Source organism: Cuculus canorus, chromosome 1 (genome assembly GCF_017976375.1).
Source record: "Cuculus canorus isolate bCucCan1 chromosome 1, bCucCan1.pri, whole genome shotgun sequence".
NCBI classification, from domain to species: domain Eukaryota; kingdom Metazoa; phylum Chordata; class Aves; order Cuculiformes; family Cuculidae; genus Cuculus; species Cuculus canorus.
Genome location: NC_071401.1, coordinates 40,950,408 through 40,961,049, shown reverse-complemented (window position 1 = coordinate 40,961,049; position 10,642 = coordinate 40,950,408).

The window sequence follows — 10,642 nt, the reverse complement described above, 5'->3', positions numbered from 1 at the left end:
ACTTGGAGCAAACCAGTCATTGTTTATATCTTGATGCATGTGGTTTTAGGACTAAGATAGGCTTTTATATACATGGAGTTGAATAATATTAAATTACAATTCCAAATATTTTCTGTGAGCTGTAACTATTTGTTAAATTAGTTTAATAAAAATCTAAGTTAAAACTTTGTTTTGATAGGTTTCAAAAGTAAATGAAATATTAAACCTGCTGTGTGCTCAGTGTAAGGATGTTAAAGAGATTGCAGAACTAATAGAAGTAACATAATTTAATTTAAAGCTGGGTCAGTTTAAATTAACAGGGGGAGGAATTATTTGTAGGAACCTGTCTCTGTTTATTCCTAGTTTACAGTTTTGTTTGTACATATTGTTAGTGTACAGTTTGAGCTATCAGAGCAGAACTGGGCTGTCAGTACTGGCACAGTGCTTTTGTTGTCTAGTCCATTTCTAGCATTGCAAGAGATTGCTACAGCAAAAAACCCAACAACAACAGAACAACCTCCTTCTAAAATTAGGAATGTAAAAGATCTGACAACCAAGTAAATAAGTAATTGAAAGCAAAATCTTGAAAGCACTTGTGCACTTGCTTTAAGATATGCATATGTATGTTTGAAGGTATAGGAACCTCACTTTTCAGTAATTCATCGTTATTTCCAGGAGTAAGAGTGAATGCTAAGAACAATTTATTTTTGAAAGTAATATATGAAAAAAATCATAATTGATGGAATTCATGTATATTTATATGTCTGCATGTGAGTTTGTGCAAGTTTCTGTTGTTGTGAATACATATGTATGTAATTTTTTTAAAGTAACAATTGTGGGAAGTATTTTGGTTTAGATCAGGATGAACAAAACACAATCATTACTATTCAATAATAAGATACCTGCCAATGAGTTCTGAAACATATTGTCTCTGTGAAAGAGTGATTAATAATTCAAAAAATACTACAAATTTACAGAAAAGTACTTCTTCTGCTCCCTTTCTTCTTGCTCATAAGTGTTTTAATCTTCAGAGTCTGGGAGGAGCCAGGAGCTGGTTGTAATGGCTCTGATTGTGTACGCTTGGTCTCGGGCACACCTGGACGTCCTCCATGGCCAGATGCCCCTGAAGGTGGACTCATGCCACACCAGTTTTGGATGGTGGAGGATGGATAAACTTTATGAGGTGGGGAGCATCTCCAGATTGTTTGATCTTTAGTTTTTGGTAGACTGCTTTAAGATGTTGCTTGTTGATGGGTTTACCCAGTCAACGTGTGAAAATTCTTGAATAAATTTAGTTCTGTTGTTTCTACCGTTTACATGTGAGTCAGGTGGTTTTCAAAACAGCTTCCTAATTGTGTTTTACCTAACAGAAGTTGCGTCACTAACAACAACTTGGCAACATACCATGGGCCTCCAATATCAGCTTGATTACTCAAGAGATGTCCACTCAATACGCCAAGATAGTGAGAAAATAAGATGAGATTAATCCTATCCTGAAATTCTTGTCCTGTTTTCCTTAAGAGCTCTAAGGTTTCTGTCATCCTATACAGACTCACTGAAAGACAGTTTCCTTAAAAGAACATTATGTATCCTCTTCTACTTTTTAAACCAGTGAGAACATCACTTTGCAAAGTTTGCCATAGTGAGCGCATCTCCCTGTAAAAGGTCATTGTTTCCATATCCAGAGAAAATGAGATATTTCTTCTTGCTGTACTACCTCCTATTCTTTTTATAACACTGCAGCTGTAAGAATAATGTCATTGATACTGAAGTTTTGAAAGTCAGAGTTTCAGACCACAGCTGCTGTTTCTTTTCATGATCTGCAAGGTCCTATTGAGTTTTTATATTCTTGTCCCACTTTTCATGTTGTAGTCAGCAACTTTCTTTTTTTTTTCATGATCCTAGAAGCTAAATTTGGGGGATCATTACTTTTCAGCAGTAGGGATCACCATATTCTTTCTCTGAGCAAAAATGTTTGTATAACCAGACAATACATTTAACATTGTATTCTGCTCTTCAAATGCACTTCTGGCTCTGAATAGGTGACTGTACCGAAGATGGAAATAATGAATAATAGAATCATAGAATACCCTGAGCTGGAAGGGACCCATGAGGATCATTGAATCAAACTTCTGAATTCATACAAGGCAAGCTAAAAGTTCTTACCAAATATCTAAGAGTGTCCAAACACTTCTTGAATACCAACAGGCTTGGGACCATGACCACTTCCTTGGGGATCTTGTTCCAGTGCTTGACTATGATCTCAATAATATATATGCACTGTAAATTTCTCAAAGTTACTAGCTGACTTTATGTCCCATGAAACTACACACAGACATTTATATAGTGTTTGGGTAAGTGCTAAGATAGATGACATTAGCATTTTTCCTTACACTTCAGACTTGATAAAAATCAGTCCACAGTAACTCATGCTTCACCATTTTAATCCTTTCTTGATATGGACTTTGCTTCCCTAATATATTACCTTTTTATGATGTCTTTAGATAATATTACAGAACATGGGTAAGTATTCTGGAATTCCAATTCATGTTATGGATACTTTTTGTTTTGTCTACTCTTCTGTTAATATTATGTATAAAGTGTACTTTTCTGAAAAAACTTCTTATAAATCACTTGTTTAGTTGTAATAGCTTGAATTAAACTAAGTCACTTAACCTGTCTCAGTTTACACTTATATGAAATTGCTTCACAAATTGTTGATAAAATCACATCTGAAAATATTTAGAATTCCCTCTAGAAGCCACAGACAAGACAGTAGTAGCCACAGCTTTCAATATAATACTATTATTTTGTCAGCAGTGCAGAAAGTAATTTGGAATTTTTCTTGTTATAATAAATATCCAACAAAATAAGATTAGTTATCAAAACTCAGATAATTCATACAGATTTATTTTTCTGACTTTACATTAAAAGTAGATTGACCGCGTGATTTTATTTATGCTACTTGAAGGAAGTATAAATATCTCAAGGTATTTAAAGATACAGTAGAAATAAATTAAGTAGTGCCATGTAATTATAAATATAATTAAGAACAGGTAAACTGTTTGTTTGGTCTGTGTTTTGTTTTTATTTGAAAGTAAATAAGGTGATTCACTAAATCTTCCTTTAATTGTCTTCCATTTGTTACCTAAAAATAACAGCATAATATTTTTATACCAACTCTTGGGAAACTATTTGGTACTTAGAAGCTATTTGTATATACTAAAGTAGAATCTATTCAGTAAAAACATTTTTTTTTAAAGATTAACCATAATGGACTGAATTTTCACACACCTGTAGATTAATGATTCAGTATATGTAATAACCACTTCTATTAACTTTCACAGTTTCACAGTTTCTTTTAATGAAAGAACAAAAATTTCTATGGATGCAGCAGAAATTATTTTTGCCCCTCTCTCAGAACAAATTTCTCATATTTGTAGACAAAATATTTCTTCCTCTCAACAAAAAAGACGTGAGGGACAGTTGGTCTTCTTCATCAGTTTATGACTGCCACATATGATTTATGTTTCACAAACCAATAACAGATGACCTGATCCTTGTCTCATAATTATTCCACTTGTCTTTTACAAAAGCAGTAAATATATGAAAAGTAAAGAATTACATCAGCATTAATCAAGTCTATAATAAACCTTTGCCTTAAGAATTTGAATTATAGCATTAGAATGAGAATGTTGTTGATTTTTCTTTTCTCCTTAATGACTGAAAAATATTAAAGCATTGAGTTATATATTATTAGAAATTTATTTTCTGTTACGAGGTGTCTACCAAATGAGAGATCCTTGCACCATAAAATTTTATTCGATACCAATCTTATATGTTGATACCGTTGTTATTTCCCCACCTCTTTCTCCCCTCCAAAAAGCTGGTGGGAACTTGAAAAGCAAGAAGAATCTTGACATTGGTCTTTCAGAAAATGAATTGCAGTATTAGGAGGAAATATCTATCTTGTGATAGTATTGTTAAAAATGAAATAAAATTAATAAAATGTTTTCTAGAATATAATGCTATTCTCTACAAATTTAAAGTATTATGCTATTTAGAATGCAATGAATCAATTCTGGATCTTGTGGTATTCACAAAACAAGAGGTGTCTGAATAAGACTTCTGGAGGTTACCCAACTCAAATTCTACCTGGCAGCATTACAGCCATGGCTTGTCTCATTTGCTTTTGAAAACAGGGTAATCAGACATGATAAAACATTGAAAACATTGTCACTAATGATCTGGGAAATTGAGTGAACAAATAGATCTCTACCTCCAAAAATTATGCTAATTTTTGCAGGACACTCAAATGTCATGCTGCCAATAAGGAACTCCATAAGGACATCACAAAACTAAATAAAAATTTAAAAATGAGCTTCGATTTGGATAAAAGAAAATACATGTACAGATAAAGAAAATTGGACAATACCTACACGATGCTGAACACAGTATTAGCACTTACAGCCCTGAAATCATAATCTTACGAAGAATTCCTTCATTTTCAGATTTTCTTTATAAAGGCTCAAGGTGCAGGCACACCAAAGCGTTGTAGAGGTAAGATCATTTCATCATCTTTTGTATTTCCATTGTCCACAGAAGGATATAGGTTAGGGAAAGGACAGAGAATAACAACATGCGGAGTGAAGATGTTGCCTTATGACAAAGTGTCACATAGGCTTGTACTTTTCAATTCATAGAGCAAAAAATTGAGGATAATTATGACAGAGGTTTACCAAGTCATTAAAAACCTCGATTAGCTGACCACAAACAGAATTGGAAGCATTTTGTTATCGTACTAAGAATTTTATTTTAACAAATATGGCAGAGTACTTGACACAGTGGGAAATGAACTTCTATAGTTTGCTGCTACAGGACACTACGAAAGCAGTCAGGGTCAAACATTTCAAAAAATGGGTCAGATTAATTCATGGGCAGGAAGTCCATGAAGCCAACATGAAAAAATCAGTCAAATTATTAGTACAGAAGTTGTACTAGGGACGTGAGGAAAGTGCACTTCAGAAAGTAGTAAAGCTAAACAGTGTATTTTACCCACTATCACTGTTAGAGACTCGAGTGTAGGCTAAATGGAGCATTGGTTTGACCCAACAGGGTATTTCTTTCTTTCTTCCAACTGCTCCTGAACACCTGGGAGTTTCCTATTCTTGATAGAAAAATACCTATAATTATTTTTAACAATTTAAAAAATAACACAATAGAGAAAATCGGCAAAGCTACAGACAATCCTAAATGTATCTCCTGCCTTTTTTTTATCTTCACAATCAATTTAACACTTTTAGTGATTAGAGGGGTTTGCAGGTTTGTTTCTTTTTTTTTTATAGGTATACTGCCTCTTCTCAATATGGGTCACAGCATCACCACAGGCAACAGAAGTTTCAGAATAGTTATGTCCTCCTGCTGTTAAATAAAGGATGAGATGATCTACAATGGAATTTAAACAGATTTACTGAGATTAACTTCTGAGAGCTCCTTATCCGCTGGCGACTAGTCCCAAATATCCACCCTTGGCAAAAAAGTATAAGAAAATGTCTTAAAGAACTCTAGACAGTTCCAAGGTGATCAGAAAAGCCTTCCTTAAAAAAAAAAAAGGAAAATGGTATTTAGATTATTTTTTTCTATTAAGAAAATAATAAAAAGGAAGAATATTTCAATTTGCAACAAACAAATTTAAATTAGACTAATCTGAATTCAAAATTCTAAGAAGTTAATTCAGTCTAGAAAACTAATGAATTTTAATATCAGTAGATTTTAACATGTAGTTATAATCATTATGATTCTGTGATCATAATTCATTAAGATTACTTTAAATAGTTTTCTTTTTTTCCTGTAGTAACATATGCAAAATATATATTCACTTGACTTCACACAACGGATGTATCAAGTGAAGCCATAAGTCCTCATTAACAAATCTCTTTTTTGTAAATTAAATTAAATTCATTGTGAACATAATTTGCCTTTAATCATAATCATTTGATCATGAGTGTTTTCTTATTATAACACTTTTTCAAGCACACTTCCCTGAAGATTTAAGCCATCTCATTTTAAATCTCCTCAAAACACAATATTTTCAGAGGAAATACATTTGCGCAAATCGTATAGGTGGTACAACTCAAGTAAAAAAATAAGAGGAAAGAAAACATATATAAAAATATTCAATATAGAGACAGGTAATCAAGTGGAAAAATGTGCAATAGATATATCTTCTAGATATAACTTTTTTTATTTTTCAGACAGAAAAGGTACTGAAATACAGATACGCATCTTCACATGTCTACAGTTTCCTAAATTTTTGAAGGAAATTTCATTGTGCTATACTTTTTGTCCAATCTTAGAAAATAAATTATCTTCCAAAATTTGTTTTGTTTTGATTATTTTCTTTCTTTTTAAAGACCTTAGCACACTTCAACACCATGTTGAAAATTCTTCATTTTTTTCAACTTCAGAAGAAAGCATAGTGTCACTATGCAATTGAAGCAGAAGCCTTTAACACCTATGCCTACATGCACTAATCAGGATTTAATTACTATTACCTATAACCTAGGAAGGTTGACAAGAAGAAATTCATTCACTCATTGCACTTATATTCTGAAATATTCAGCTAGTGTGTTGTCATTGTGATAGTCTACTACTAAACTGAAAGCCTGCAATAAAGGTTCAGTTGAATGTATTTTATGATTTGAAGTGACTAGAAAAAGACTTGTAAATATTGCATACAGAGAAAGAAAAAAGTAATTTTCTGTGTTCATTAAAGCCTCAACGTGCAGCTAGGTTCAACAACAGATGAAGATATGCAGAGCTTTGAGTTGGAGATGTGCATTTTTTATGAAGACAGTATTAAACACTGCATCACTGAAGAAAAAAGAGGAGTAGTTGGGATGTACTCACAAGTGTAAAAATCTAGGAGGCTTTGATTCTTGAGACTTGCTCTAGATTGTCCTACAATAATGGGACAGAAGGCAGACAAGTAATTGCTGTGAAAATTCCCTATAAATGTGGTGAGTGAATGTGTTTTAAATAGATATTTTTTGTTAGAAACCAGAGTGTGGAATTTTCCATTATATTTTAACGGTCAAGAATTTATCAATGCATAAAAGTACTGCCACAGTGATATGAATCAAATTCTATGCTGCAGTTCCCTGAAACTAAAATAACATAGCAGGTAATATGTAATAAATCCTAGAAACAGATGGGTGCCTAGAATTCAGCACAGAATTTTTCTTACATCTTTGCAAGTGAGGAAACAAATTATATGGTCTGATGTACAAATACCAAAATGGGTTGCTTTGATATTATATAGTTAATATTAAATTAATAAGTAGAATGGGACAGAATAAGGAGACTAGATATTCACTGAACATCTGCTATTTTTGTGTCATTCAGATGACTCATATACCTGCATTTCCCCTGGGGATGCCAAGTTTTTAAACCCAGCCTCTACTACAACACTGGTGCCAGTAGAAGATGTGTGCAATTTTGACTGTAATAAAAAATATCATTTCAGTGTATTTCCTTTGCTGAAAACATAACAGAAGATAACTCTCTATCTTCTTAGTGCTTCTTTTTTTTGTTGCTGTTTTAACCCATTTCTACTTATATTCTAGACAAAATTCTTTAACTCCTGGCTCTGTTTATGAACTGCCCATTCTTGAATAAATGAGCCTGTTAAGTAAGGTAATGATATAATTTGGATTTTTAGAGTTACAAATAAATGATACAGCTGAGCTACATGTAGCATATTTGAATACATGCCACTTTAGGCACCCAGACTGCAGCCTGGTATATTTAGCCTTTTCCCAATTTTCTCTTCTGCATGGTGTTAAAAGCTTACATAAAATCATATGCCACATCCTGTGGCTTGCTCAGAAGCAATAAAGATAGTATCAGTGATCAGTTTCTTGCTTTCTTGCATTTGCTGCCTCAATATTTTAAAAGTGGCTTCTCTATCTGCAACCAATCCAGAGCTCTTCACACTGTCCTAGTTAAGAGAATAATAGCAATTGTTTTCCATGACAAAGCGTTCATCCTTTGTGCTTTCAACGATCACTTTAGCTTTTCCATTCCATGATGGAAAATGTCTCTAGACCTTATGTTTTTCCTCTTTCATGCTTTTCCTAAGGCCAGTGATGGACTTAAATGGGAATGATGATATGATTTCATTGTCTGATTCTTTGATTTCTGAATATCTGAATGTCCTTTAATACTAACAATCATAAATAATAAATAATCGTGAATGTTTGCCAAGTCGCATAATAATTCGTCCACTGAAGGAAATTGTATACATTATCAATATATATTTGTATAACTAAACAGCACTGGTGATGGGTCAGCAAACTGGTTTTGTAGAGCTTTTTCCTTTATTAATCCTTAGCTATTAAAGCTCTCGGAGAAAATGAAATCTAATGAATATATTTCATTTAACCTAAACTCTGAATAAACCAAATAGAATTCCTTAAATGCAGAACTACTATTTTTTAGTGAAGAAGTCCTTACTTCAAAATGATATCTTTTAATCAAAAACCAGTTTCCTGCTATTATTTATCAATCTCCTCTGTCATGACAGAAAGAAACATTACCAGAGAGAGACAAAAAATAACTTTCCAGCTGCAATGAAATCCTGGCTTCAATAGACTGAATGACAAAACTCCTATCATCTTCAGTGGGTTCAAGAAAAGCCTTCACTCAGATTAATTAGTACTGCATTTTTCTTAATAATGTGAGTGATAAAAAGCTGTGCGTATGGACCCAGGTTAGATAATAAAGCTAGCAAAACAGCTCAAAACAGTTAAAACCCACCAAAAAAAGATGTTTTGATAAATCTCAATTATTCAATAGAAGAGGGTTCATAGAACAAAAAAAGCAATACATTAAAAATGTGCCATTTCCTGACACAGGGAAAGATATCTTGCTGGCAGAGAATGTTGTGTCACTTCAATCTCACTTACCAATCTGACTTTAAACAGCACAATACTTAAAACTTAAGTAGTGGAAATTACAAAGCAGCCTCATTCAAAAATTCAAGGACTTCAAACACTTTCGACACATTGTCCACTAAACCACAGCCACTTGATTTGTGGTGGTGAGCTATTTTCCTGACTATATTGATTGTACCGGTGCTCATTTGTAAAAGTCATAAGCAAGCATTTAAATTTCCCTATGCTAGGTGAAATAATTTTTAATCTGAGCATTATCTGGAGTATGAAGGCTTTTGGGGGGTTTCAGAATATGAAAGAAAAAAAAAAAGAAGAAAAAAGAAACAAAGTAGAGTAGTACAAACAGACAAGAAGCTAAGACACAGTGAAAAAGGCATTCCTAGCTTGTCTCTAAGGAACTGTGCGAGAAAAACTAATACTGCAAAAACATCTATTAAAAAATCTTAGATCTGGAGAAAATAAATTGTCTCATCTGGTTCAGTTCTCCCAGTTAACAAGATTGTGTAAATATTCTTGGTAAATTTTGAGGAGTAAGGCTTTGGGTATTTTGGTCATGGGTTGACCTGCACAGTACCTGACTTGCTGTCCAAGAATGGGGTACACTTGTCCCCAAGGAGCTAAAGGATAACGATAATTATTACCGATGAACTAGCACAGATCATCAATAGACTTTTAAACTTGATGTGAAGGGTAAGGGGGACAAAACCTTGACAGAAAAAACCTGGGAATGGCACTTCAGATTCTGAGGAATGGTGTGCTGGCAAGGACCTTTGATCTGCCACCTCTGAGGAAGCGGAGGATATCACTTCAAATGGCAGCACAGATGTAAAGATTACTGGTGGGTTAGAAAATTAAGTGAGTAGTCACTCAGGAATTAAGACTATTCCCCTTAGGAGTGTAGCAGGATGAATAGACCAGCTGAAGTGCATCTGCACCAATGCACGCAGCACAGACAATAAACACGAGGAACTAGAAGTTATTGTAAGGCAAGAAGACTACAATATAATTGCCATCACAGAAACATGGTAGGATGATTTGCATAACTAGAGTGCTGCCATGGCTGGCAATAAATTCTTCAGGAGGGATAGGTGAGGATGGAGAGGTGGTAGGGTAGCCCTCTACATTACAGAGTGTTTTGATAGCCTAGAGCTTGATGATGGTGATGATACGGTTGAGTGTTTATGGGTAAAAATCAGCAGAGCACCCAATAAGACAGATATCGTGGTTGGAGCCTGCTACAGACCACCCAGTCAGGAAGAAGAGGCTGATGAGTTATTCTACAAGTAGCTGGGAGAAGTCTCACCATTGCTAGACCTTGTCGTTGCAGGAGACTTCAACCTACCAGATGTCTGCTGGAAACATAATACATCAGAGAGGAAACAGTGTAGGAGGCTCGTGGAGCATGTGGAAGAAAACTTCCTGCCACAACTGGTGAGTGAGGGAAGGTACCCCACTGGACCTGTTTTTGTGAACAGAGAAGGCCTTGTAGGAGATGTGATGGTTGGAGGACACCTGGAACACAGCAACCATGAGATGATAGAATTCTCAGTCCTAGGAGAAGGAAGGAGGGCAGTCAGTAGAATAGCCACCTTGGACTTCCAGAGGGCAGACTTTGGACTGTTCAGAAGGCTGGTTGATAAACTTCCTTGAGAGGCAGTCCTAAAGGGCAAAGGAGCCCAAGAGGGCTGGATGCTCTCTAAGAAGGAAAT